At 38.2% G+C, this 13,383-nt stretch overlaps 1 protein-coding gene across 2 annotated transcripts in view; it reads right to left on the reverse strand.

The window, feature by feature from the left end:
* Positions 1–13,383, reverse strand: part of bsk (mitogen-activated protein kinase dJNK) — a 493,348-nt gene that overhangs the window by 279,793 nt on the left and 200,172 nt on the right. The window contains exon 1 of one of the 2 annotated variants that reach the window (XM_067108798.1): positions 10,105–10,330. The exons of the other annotated variant lie outside the window; for it this stretch is intronic. The gene's annotated coding sequence lies outside the window, so the exon portion shown is untranslated. Of the gene's footprint in view, positions 1–10,104; positions 10,331–13,383 lie in introns of those variants that run through there. 2 annotated transcript variants of the gene reach the window in all.

Raw genomic sequence — 13,383 nt, forward strand, 5'->3', positions numbered from 1 at the left:
TCAATTATGTAAAAGATAAAAGATAAGAAAACAGGCAGACAAAATAGAGAGAAGAGGGATGGACACGCCAGTTGGCTGACAGACCCGACGCAGGCAGCAGCAGCAGCGGACTTAACACGTGAAGACATCGAAGCACAAATACAATAAGAGCCTTGCCTAACTTGGCAGAATTTCGTCTAACATTCCCATAACTCGCGCAAACGAGATTTCCTCAACACCCAAAGCCCCTCTCGGGCTTGACAAGGTAGTCTTAACCACCAACGTCACCTTCTCTTCCTCCTTCACTTTTCTGCTTTTGTGCGTCTTTGCCAATCCTCCTTTATATTATATCGATTCTTCTTTTACTCTCTTCATCATAGTGACAACACACACACAGGTGTCATCTTCTATTTTGTGCTTGTTTCCACCAATTTTCTTTTTCGATAGTTATAATTTTTACTTTTTTTTTATCCGCCATCCAAGTCTCAACCACAGACGTCGTCATCTCTCTCTCTCTCTCTCCTTTTTCACATGAAGTTTTACGATTCACTCATTTTTATTGACTTTCCATTTAAAGTATCAATCACACCAATCTTACCTTCAGGTTCTCATACTCTTTCTGTTCCTTCATTCTTCGGGTTACTATCACACTTCTATCAACTTTCGTTTACTCTTCATCAAGACTGCAATCACTGATATCCTCTACGGCTTTTCCTTCTCTATCATTCTTCCACTTTTTTGGCCAACATTTTTATGTATAAAATTTTGGGGGGCCAATATCCATTTTTCATATGAAAGTTTTATCATTTTATCAGTTTCTCTTAATCCTTACCTCCTTCGTCCGTTTACACTTCCTTCATCGATCTGTCATTTATTTTTCCTATCCAGACCCTACCAAATAATGCCAGCTCATTGTCCTTCACTTGTTCATTCTCATATTCGTTCTTTTTTCTCCAAACTTTACTTTCATTGCCGTTTTACGCGGCTATGCCGTCTTTTATACTCTACCCCATCATCTCTTCCTAAGAGATGAAGAGGGAGAGACTGTACAACATTCTTAACATAATTAGAGAAACTACACTTTCACTAATAAGCTCATTAACTCTTGCCTCCACAAGAGCTAATTATTATTTATTCCGTTATATTCTCTCACATATTTCCCACCAATTTTGTCAATTGTTATCTTGTCTTCATGCGACCAGAAAATTCAGAAAACTCCAGCTAATTCAGTTATCAAAATTAAGACAATATCATACCTTTACATTTATCTTTTCAATAGAAGCTATTGCTATGCCACGTTGAAAATACCAAATTAGATATGTGAACACTAATATTCAAATTAACGTGATCCTTTTACTTCATTAGCAGGAACATTCTAAACAGAGAGTTTGTTAGCGAACACTTAACTGCTATGGCAGAGCCCAAACCTCTTTATCAACATGTCTTAAAATTTTTTTCCTATTTCATTACAAATTTTATATATATATTTATATATATATATATATATATATATATATATATATATATATATATATATATATATATATATATATATATATATATATATGCATGTATGTATGTATATATAAGTGTGATGCACAAATAATAGTAAACTGTTAAAAGAAAACCTTACTATACACATAACGTATCTGTCGTCTGTATAGTACAACTTGTTTCTCTCAGCATATTTTCAACTGCCAAAACAATTTCTGTCTGAATAGGTCTTTCTTCAACAGACGTCAACGTCTCACTTCGTAGTAATAAAGTGGCAGGCCCTACAGGGCATTTCTCTTCTTTCAGGAAACAAAACCGTGTTTTTAGCCCTCAACCTTCCCACATATCTCCTCCACCAACTATGAGCTTGAAAGGGAAGAGGGGAGAATCCCCCCAAGGGATTAAAAGGTACCACTTCCAAGGTTAATCTTAAGAGGGGAACTCCCAAAAGGTTCAAAAAAGGAAAGAAAAAGTCCGGTCGGCTAATGGGAAAACGTTTTGTCTCTAATCCACCTAATGGAAAAGCAAGTCACCACTGATTATACAAGTATACATACCCATAAAATTACACATACAGTGCATATACAAGTAAAAAATACTCGTGTATATAGCACTGCACAGTAAACAACCACTGCATTCTAGTATTACAAATATTTGAAAAGGTCTTCACTATAAAAGATTCAGATACGGCCCCGTCTCTGCATGTGTAACTACCGAAGTGTACACACACACACATACATGGATATTCATTCATACGCCTGCACATACACACACTGTCACCCACCTCCATCTTACGATCACTCGCGCTTCTTGGGCCATCAAGACCTTTCTTTGTGTGCGCGCGACTAAAGAAACACACGCACATAAATAAATAAATAATATATATATATATATATATATATATATATATATATATATATATATATATATATATATATATATATATATATATAAAAGATAAATTTTTGTATCCTCAGTTGCTGACATATGGGTTAAGATTTTATCAATACAGATGAAATGCTTATAACTACAACACTCACTCTCTCTCTCTCTCTCTCTCTCTCTCTCTCTCTCTCTCTCTCTCTCTCTCTCTCTCTCTCTCTCTCACATACATATATGTGTGCGTAAAACAATTTTTGTTTCAGTTTTTGACACATTCGTTACGATTTTATTAATACAGATGAAATATTTAAATCTACAATATCCAATTCGAAATGAAAAAATTAATTACGCTACGGCCAACTGCGCAATAGCATCATTAGTAACAGTCTGCACCCATAAAGGTAAGACAATCAATACAAATATCTGCTAAACAAGAACACCTCATCAAAATCGGACAACTGAAATTACGCATTACTGCAAGGCAATATTGCTGTACCTTCTTACCAATCAATCTCCCGTGATTGTTTATACATTTATGACGCTAACAATCTTAGCTACAAGAGGAAAGCCTTCACGGAGTCAACGCTACCACCTTGTAAACAGCTACATTTTCTAAAGTACTGAGGTCTGACGCGAATGGCGAACGGCTGCACTAAGGCTAAAAGCCGGCAGCACGAACACATTCTCTACACCACCGGTCTTCCAGTCAGCGAAATCAAGCAACGCTGGTTTGGTCAGTACTTGGATAGGTGACGCCAATACATGTCAAGCAACAACATTCTCACTAATTCGCTGCCCTCTCGATCATTCTGGTTAAGAAACAAAGGGTCTTGTCTGCTTGAATGGACAACCACCGATCAATGCTAGACGCCGTTGCCACATGAATTCCCGCGGTGACTACAGAAACTTGCAACCGATATCAGCGATCTGGTGAGAGCGGCAATGGAACATCCTGAGAACCGAGAGACTAACAGAGTATGTTAAATAACGAGCGCAACGAGCAGCCATTCAAAATTAACAAAGGACGGCATATCAAGACTCTGTAGAAGAAAAGGCCACCGGAACAAACTCAGACATCCATACATTATTCCACAATCACGAAGACCCGAATGATATCGTGTTCCATTCCGTGCACCGAAACAGAAGCAGAGGCAAAGAGGATCGCGTGCCAAACACCGATGGGATTATAAACCCACCGAGGTTTCAATGCCTCAATCCACCCACCAATTTCTCTCTGTCTGTCTGCAAGGCGGAGGTTCAAGGAACCCTCTCAGACATTTGTTTACGTCTCTCAGTTTCCATATGTACAGCTTTGACTCGTTCTGCGTATCCTATTAAATAGAGGGAAATTCATTTGGCATTACAAATGTTGGTTGTGTAAAGTATAACGCCCTACATTTCTTTAACTAGAAATAGATTTTTGAGGCGGTGTAGCGTTGCAAGACAAAATGAAATACAAATCACACAAAGCTATAGAGATAAAGCTGTGATGTCCTCAAAACAATTGTCCCCGTACAAGGTCAGCCAACTTCAGAGCTGTTCCAAAGGTCAATAACCCAGCTAAGAGGAGGAACGGGGAAGGCGGCCGAGGAGGAGGCACGAGAATGCTACCACTGAACAAAACGCTGGATGAAAGACACTGTTAGAAGCAACCCAAGATACATTAAAAGGGGAACACTGACAAAAGTACTTATTAAACAAGTAACAAGACGGCAAAAATTTGTTCTCTAATTACATAATACATAAAATGAAGAACATACACGCCCACATACAGCCATTCCCTTGACTCACAAGCTCTGTAACTCGTATGCTTTGCACAAACTGCCATGATCTCTTACATTTGAAGGAGACTTTTAACAAGAAAATTTATTAACCACAATTACAACCTATTTCTTTACAAATTGTGCTCAAATTTTAGCATCGATTTCCACAGCTTTTAACGGAAATAATTCTTGTAACACCTTCAACCACTTTTCTTTCACTCACATTCAACACATATCCTACCCATCCGTATGGAGAGTTAGTTTAACAATTACTTCATACATTTCCACTTATCTACCATAAACATCTATATTTATCCAATCTTTTATAACGTATTTACTACTAAATATCTACACAAATTAACTGCTTCTTCTCTTCTGCCACCCAGTAACATTCCACCCCTCCTCTCTCTCTCTCTCTCTCTCTCTCTCTCTCTCTCTCTCTCTCTCTCTCTCTCTCTCTCTCTCTCTCATTTATTCCTTTCACTTCCAAAAAAATATACCTACCAACAACGTCGTATCTCTTTCTGTCATCTACCTTTCCAATTCAATCACCAAGCACAGCCGCCCTTTCATATTCTCCAGACAAAGCCTGCGGACATTCAGGCTTCACCAGAAAACAAAATGTATATATTATATATATATATATATATATATATATATATATATATAAATATATATATATATATATATATATATATATATATATATATATATATATATATATATATATATATATATATATATATATATATATATATATATATATATATATATATATATATATATATATACTGTATATATACACACACGTGTTGTGTAGCATTCTAGCCTACCATGCAAAATGCCAGATGTTCAGGTTTCAATGAAGATGAGAGGCCAGGCACTCTCTCGGAAGACAAAAATGTGTTTTGTAGGGAAAAAAAGCAAGTGCGCGCGCACACACGCACACACACATATATACATATATATTATAGACACGTAAATTTGTGCAACTGCAATGGCGTCAAGAGTAAAGAGAACAGAAACAGGGTTTCTCCCGGCAGGGGATATGAAACTGAAACTGAAGTGCTGAAATACAGAGTAAGGATAAAAGTTCAAGTGCGAGGGTGAACCAGTCAGAACACCTGAAACATGTACAAGGAAACGAAAGACTTCATTAGGCCACAGGTGTCGCCATCATCAGAGTTTCTGTGACAACTGAGGCAACCCCGACTATCCTTCCTTTTTATCTATCTCAACTACCTTATGACTGCACCACACGTGCATTAAATAACATACAGCAAACTAAGTTATAGTACCATGCTAGATTCTAATTATAAAATATATCTACCATAACAGTTATTCGACATTTAGTGTGTATTCCCTGAAAATCCTTGAATGCTTATCGCATCCAGCTTTCATTTTACCAGTACTCTTGTTTATTAGCAAAACGGTTATATTCTATGCAAATTTGACTACATCGAACAATCTGTAAAATTAAAACCTGCCATAATTTGTTCTAAGGAAATTTTGCATTTACAAAGGGGTAATTAACAAATTATTAACAGATATCCTTATATTTATCACAATCTTATGACCACCACCTTATCTATTGCTGCATTATTAAACGCTCAAAAATGAAGCCTTAATTTTAATCATTTCCTCTATTTGTTAAATCTCTTTTGCATATCTATTACTTGTTCATGACTCATTTTGTTTGCTGTTGTTGTGAAACAGTGTGACATCATTCTACCAAAGGCTTTAAAAGTTAGATATATATATATATATATATATATATATATATATATATATATATATTTATATGTTAGATATATATATATATATATATATATATATATATATATATATATATATATATATATATATATATATATATATATACGCAGTATGTGTACATGTGTCTGCTTGTATTTCTTGCGCTTCATCTTCCACAGGTCTCCACTCATCTCTAATATCCCTTCTTATAGCTGTCATCCAAAAGGGACTGGGCCCTCCAAACCACCGCCAACCACCACCCATTGTCCACACGAGCCCAGATGACACTATCGCCTCGGCACTATCAAGTACTGTACTATCTTTCATGGGTTGTGTGAGGGGCAAGTCCAAGGCAAATCCATCTCCAATTATTATTTCATTTTCATACATATATATTACATAAATAATCTATACACACACACACACACACACACATATATATATATATATATATATATATATATATATATATATATATATATATATATATATATATATATATATATCAAATGAGCTCAGTTTCAAGCAGTTAAGTTTACACTTACAGCACGAAAATATTGAGATCAAGATTGATTAACAGATATTCCTCAATGAGCCTTTGCCCTTTGCATCAGAAGCAGCACGGACAGAGGAGGTCACGGCAGGTCAGCCGTGTGCTGAAAGTATGTCTTCATTATTTAAAAAAAAAAAAAAAAAAAAAAAAAAAAGTTGTTCTGGAAGGAAATGGAAGAGGATGACCAGTCAGAAGGTGCGGAAAAGGATTAACTAAAAAGCAGAGGGTGTAAAGGAATAAAAATATGGAAACGAAAAGGGAATAAAAAGAAATAAAGAAGAAGAAAGAAAAGAGGAAATAGAAGTGGAAATTCGGAAAGCACCGGCCAATGAAAAAAGGGAAAAAAGCACGATGAAATAACCCGCCGAACGAGTTGAAATAAAAAAAAAAAAAAAAGAAAATCGAGGAAAAATCGGAAGGAGGGCAGGCACCGAAAAGGGGAAGAGGGATAGGAGAAAGGAAGGGGTGGGGAGGCGGAGAGGAGAGGTGCGTGACTGTTCCCAGTCCTTGTGATGACGGGGAGGAGGAGTGATGATGGGGGAGGGGGAGGATGATGATAGGGAAGGAGAAGGATGATGATGGGGAGGAGAGGGGAAAGGATGATGAGGGAAAGGGAAGGGGAGAGGGGGAGAACGAGACAGAGGACGGTACTTACGCTCTCAGGCATCGATTACCAATGTGAAGATTTCTGGAGTGAGGGAACAGGGAGGGAGGGAGGGAGGAGGGGAACAGAACCCTCGTGATTTCTTTAAATACCCTCGAAGAGAAGAGGAGGAAGAAGGCGAAGAAGGAGAGGAAGAAAAGAGACGATTTCAAAGGAACAGGGCCAGCTTATTCAAAGGGTTACAAGGATAACATTATGAATGCTAACAATACTTTGTATATAACACTTCTTTGTTGCTGTCGAATGAAACTGTGCGCGCGCACGCGCATCCAGCCAAAAACACGGAAAATGGCTGGAGTGCTTGAGGATATGTGGCATAAAATGCTAAAAAAAAAAAAAAAAGTCAGATTAAATTCCTCGGGTCATTTTTATCAAAAAGAAAATGTTATTAAGGCTGGAATGATCAAAAGATTACATTTTGGTTAATCTTTATATATATATATATATATATATATATATATATATATATATATATATATATATATATATAATATATATATATATAGATGCTAACAGTTTACGTAATTGGGGTTATAGTGGTAAATGTGACTCCTGGAGTCTACAACTCTATTTATTAAAACAACAGTACTTTTAGAACATATAATATAGAATTTAGGCCAAAGGTCAAGCGCTGGGACCTATGAGGTCATTCAGCGCTGAAAGGGAAATTGACAGTAAATAGGTGTGAAAGGTGCAACAGGAGGAAAACCTCAAAGCAGTTGCACCATGAAACAATAATTAGGAAAGGGCACAAAGTAAAATGGAAGAGAATACGAACGGAGGTACAGTAAAAAGAAAGGGGTTGCAGCTAGGGGCCAAAGGGACGCTACAAAGAATCTTAGGTAATGCCTACAGTGCACCGTGTGAGGTGCTCTGACAGCACTAAAACTCCCCCCCCCCGGCCCCATAGTACTTTTAGTTAAATAAAATGTGTAGACACGTTACTTCTCTATGATACACTGTCATTATTTTTCTACTAAAAATGTTGCTGTTTTGAAATACTTGCGTTTTAGTTCAAGTTAAAGCAAGGGTGCACTTAGCCCCAAGATCTGGACATTTAAGAAAGTTAGTCTGTACCTTTTAATTCTCCACAAACGCTAACTTTTTAAAGATGAGGTTTAGACACCATAGGTTATTCTATTTCCATCAAATTAACATTGACAACCTATCCATTGAAATAATGATTCAAAATATCTCATACTCGCGTTCATTGTGCACACAAACACGCACACACGTATGTGTATACACACACACACACACACACACACACACACACACACACACACACATATATATATATATATATATATATATATATATATATATATATATATATATATATATATATATATATATATATATATATATATATATATATATATATATATATACGAGTATATATATACTGTATATATATATATATATATATATATATATATATATATATATATATACATATAATTTACATATAATTTTGCAGGCGCGCAACAAATAGTTATTTGTGAGCAAGTATTTGCCACGAAATCGGAATTCGAAATTAGGGAAGGTGTTGCCACGCTTCGGGTATTGTTTAGTTAAGTCAGCCAAAATTAAACTATTCACCCTAAGTGCATCTAATACCAGGATGCTATAATGGCCTTTAGGCTAAACTGAGGGGATATGCATTACATATATGTGCGTGTATAAAATAAATAAGTAAATAAATAAATAAATAAATAATATATATATATGCACAGTATATATAGGTGTGTGTGTGTGTGTGTGAGTGGAAAACCATAGCGTCACTGCAAGCTTCAAACTTCAAGGGGAAACACAAAAAAAGTCCCCTCTTAAAAACGAGCTACATCATAATGCAAGAGAAGTCTTGAAGAGAGGGGAGTACAGTATGGCTTTCCTCATAGAGATAACACTCTGGAGAAAAGGGGAAAATCCTTTCGACGTCCATTCTCCAGAACTGCAAGCCTCTCGATTCGCATTCACTTCAGTGGAAAGCTCTTGGCAGCTAATTCCCACAGTTAGGACGCGCCGTCCAAGAGGCGTCAAGGGAGGCTCCTCCGCCGCTGTCATTATCACAAGGAAGAAAGAAAAGGAAGGACAAGCCGCTCCCACTTCAACCTCCACACACAAGAGATGCGAAAATCAGCATCAGGGCCACGAGGGGAGCAAGAGACAGAGGTGGCACTTTCTTGAGTAAGGAGGCTCAACAAACTACTAATGATTTGATTTGTTTTTCTCGACTGGGGCCATAGCGACTGTAACCCATCTTCGCTGAAACAAGTGACTTCATACGGCTATAAACACTCACGCAAGGCTTTTTCCCAACAAGTGACCTACAGCAAAATATTATTGTTGCTAACATTACCAACACAATGGCTTGTCCAAAGTTCAACTGCTGCTGCTAGAACGCTCTCTCTCTCTCTCTCTCTCTCTCTCTCTCTCTCTCTCTCTCTCTCTCTCTCTCTCTCTCTCACGTGTGTGTGTGCGTGTGAATGCAGAGGTGACTACTGCCTTGTTCCCATCTGTATTGGGTGTTCCGGCTTTTTGTTGTAAATGTATTTATTCACCAAACGCCCTTTCCCCTAAATGAGGCGGCGCAGAAGGGTAGGGACTTTCTGATTCTCAGCAGGTCTCTATTGATGAGATTGCCAGTCCCAAGCCTTTTTCTTGGACAAAGTTTAAACTGATACCATTTCACATTCACAATGGGTCAAACGATGAGTGACAGGCCGGGAATGGAACCAAGGAACTTACTTAATCACAAAAAGCGAAACACTTAAGTAAATGCTAAACACTGGTGTAAATAGCCAAATTCGTTACGAAACCCCCCCATATATAAATATATAAAACATTGTAAGTCGATTAATACCTAATCTTTTCACCCGAGCTTCCAAACTACACTGTAAATAAAATATACCTGGCGAAAACCCTTAAAAAATCCCCACTGGTAAAAAAGTAAGCAAGGAATACAATATAATAATTAAAGCAGCAAAAAAAAAAAGTGTCTGACAACCTACCTGGAAAAGTCTAAAGATAACTACAAAATCCTCCATTCGAGGGCGCACTCCAAATCACGAAAAACGTGAAATTTATAAAACAGCGATCAAAATCCCCTATTCCATTTCTCCCGACAACGCAATAAATCCAAACCGGCCACTGCACAAGGCACGGGGCCCATCTGAATCTTCACACACACACAGACACACAATAATAATGATCCCAATCACTGCCGTCCCCCAGCGCCAACTGACGCACGAGGTTACTACGACTGCTACCTGTCGCCTTACGTAGGAATTAACGGAATGTGTTCTCCTCTCACACGCACGCTCATGTTATGCACTGGCCGCATTCTGTGCCGCCAGAGTGTGGCGCTACGTGCGATCGCTGCGTAAAAGGATGTCCCGCCAACAACCGCATATTACCCTCGACATCACCAAATCCACAAACACGAGGAAACACATACCCTCTCTCTCCCGCCAAACACGCACACACAAACCTACGTACAGACGCAAGCAATGACTAACGTTATGGGCATCCCAGATGACTCAAACGAGGCCGACCTAAGCAAGCCAAACCACCGGCTCAGCATGTGCACCGCGGGAAGGGTTACGCAGCGCCCATGCAAATAGGCAAACCCCGTCTTACTTCCCACAGTTATTCCAGTCCAGTGCTTCCTTGGTGCACAGCCAATCGTTCGATTGTCGTTGCCAGTATTAAAGACACGGCGCCCATCAAGCATATTTGGTTCCAGCAGTCAGTTGGACTGGAGGGTGATTTAATGCTACTAGTAATAATGGTGATACTAATAATGGCAACACTTGCAGTGGTACGTGCACAAACAGTTATTTTAATTAACAACTAGAATATGACGCTACGTCCGCGGACAAAGAGTAAAACTACAAACAGCGAGCGTGTTACTCTACGCCCAACGCTCTAAAACAAACAACACCCTCCACAGATCAAACAAAAGATAAATTTAATCGAACATCAGAAGTGTTTTTTATTATCAGTATTCCGTCAACTCTAGAGGGGAGGGGAGGGGGAGGAGGAGGAGGAGGGGGAGGGGGAGGAGGAAGATATCCGAGCCTCCGGCAGCCACCGCTACCTCAGATAATCGGCTTCGAAACAAAGACATTTAATCGTTGCATCTCGGCCTCCTCCCCCTCACCTCCCCCCAACATCCCAAAAACACCTTTACTGGGTGAGTCAGTGCAACTTCCCACAGGTTGGAAGAGAGAGAGAGAGAGAGAGAGAGAGAGAGAGAGAGAGAGAGAGAGGTTCCGCCTCTTCCGACAGTCTCGTACAATAAAGATTACATAGCGTCACGCCTAGCATCAAATTCCACAGTTGTGTCTCAGCAGCAAACTATTTCCGCCTGCCCTCGCTTGCGATACTCATCCACCGTGAGTCGTTCTATGTCTGTTCCGGTTTACTTCGTCTTCAAAACTAAATCTGTTCAATTACATTATTATTCCATTAATTATATCCGCGTTCCTCGCGAAAGAAAACTCTTCCAAACCTAAAAATACCGCAACTACAAATGCGATTTATGAAAATGTACGCCCACTTACTCGGAAAAAAACATCTCGAGTTACAACATATGCCAAATTGGGAGAAATATTACCTCTCTCTCTCTCTCTCTCTCTCTCTCTCTCTCTCTCTCTCTCTCTCTCTCTCTCTCTGTTTACCTTCGTACTGTACCACCACTTGCCATTATCAAAATTTAATGCTTTCTCTACCAATCTAATATTTTAAGATAATGAATAAAACCTCTCAAATATCAGTGCAGAAGTTCATTAACAAAAAATTCAAAGAAGGATAAATATTCATAATTAGCCAAACCAATGATTTTTAAAGAAAAACTTTAATTCTCAACTTTTGTTTACAGGACACTGGCACTGTATTCATATATATACCACGTCAAAAGGGAAGAGGCTACCATGATTTCCACTGACAAATGTTCGTCAACTGTCAGAAATACTTCCATTTTATCTTTCATAACAGCTCTTTTCTTTGAAATTAGTTTGACTTTGCTAGGGAACAATTTCTGTCTTTTCATTTACTTCACCTATTTCCATCGAAAACTGTATTCTGGAACTTTATTTCTGGGGAATCCTCGGTTTAAGTCGAAAAATGATTCCGTTGTTTCCGACCTCATCAGCTGTGCCCAGTCATATTCGTCATCATTCAGAGGAAAACCAATATAACTTCGACCCTTCTACTCTTCTTTTAAGTTTCCACTGCACTAATAACGGCAATTTTATTCTCTGCTATGAAGACCCTAACTATTCCCCATCTAACATAAAGTATACATGCCATAAATATATATACAAGTTGTAGTACTGACCCGAATTTCATTACGCCATATTTCCAATGAACATCTCGATAATAGCCATAGGTAATTGAACTCAAGTAGCTTCAATTATGTTCATTCGTTCTCCACACTCGAAAATATTTTTAACAATCAACTCAAACAGTGCACTATTTATTTAGAAACCGCGATACCCTTTTAACTAGAAGCAGGTATCTCAAACTCACAATTAATTTAGCCTAAGGTAAAGTAGCCCTAAAGTTACCATGCCATGAAAAGTGTGGTAGCAAGACCGAGGCATACCTTTTACAATCAACACACTGGGGCACCAGGGGTTTGCACCAAGTGGCTTGAAAGAGACAAACTTCAATGATTCTGTGTAATGAAGTTTTCAAACAGTTGTACTGAAAATTCAAACAATGACGTTACACCTAACACTACGGCATGCCAGACGTCTCATAAACTGAAACGGATCGAGAAGCTCTGGAGTTTTCATGTAAACACAATAATAATAATAATAATAATAATAATAATAATAATAATAATAATAATAATAATAATATGCATTCCGGGAGTATTACTAAAGCAATGCGAGTCGTTGCCGACCCCAAGCAAGTTCTACGAATAATACGACTGATGATATCGGAGAGACAGACAGACATCCAGTCGGGGTATCAAGTTCGACTGATATCCCTCCCGATGTGCTGAGGTTCCATGTTAGGGTAAGATTCACAGACAAACCATTCATGTAACCTATACGCGTTGGTTTGACTGACATCCACTCAACCATGTAGAAATTGCGATGACACTGTAAGTATGAAAGACCTGCACAGTGGCGGACAGACAAACAGATGGACGGAGTGGAACATGAGAAAAATTAAATTTTCTTTGACTTTGTCGGTTGGGTGCAAATAAAAAAAAAGATCAGGAACTAAACCAATTGCAAAGAACACACTAAAAGGCGAATCATAATAAACAGAATAAT

This window comes from Macrobrachium rosenbergii, chromosome 9, assembly GCF_040412425.1.
Source record: "Macrobrachium rosenbergii isolate ZJJX-2024 chromosome 9, ASM4041242v1, whole genome shotgun sequence".
NCBI lineage: Eukaryota > Metazoa > Arthropoda > Malacostraca > Decapoda > Palaemonidae > Macrobrachium > Macrobrachium rosenbergii.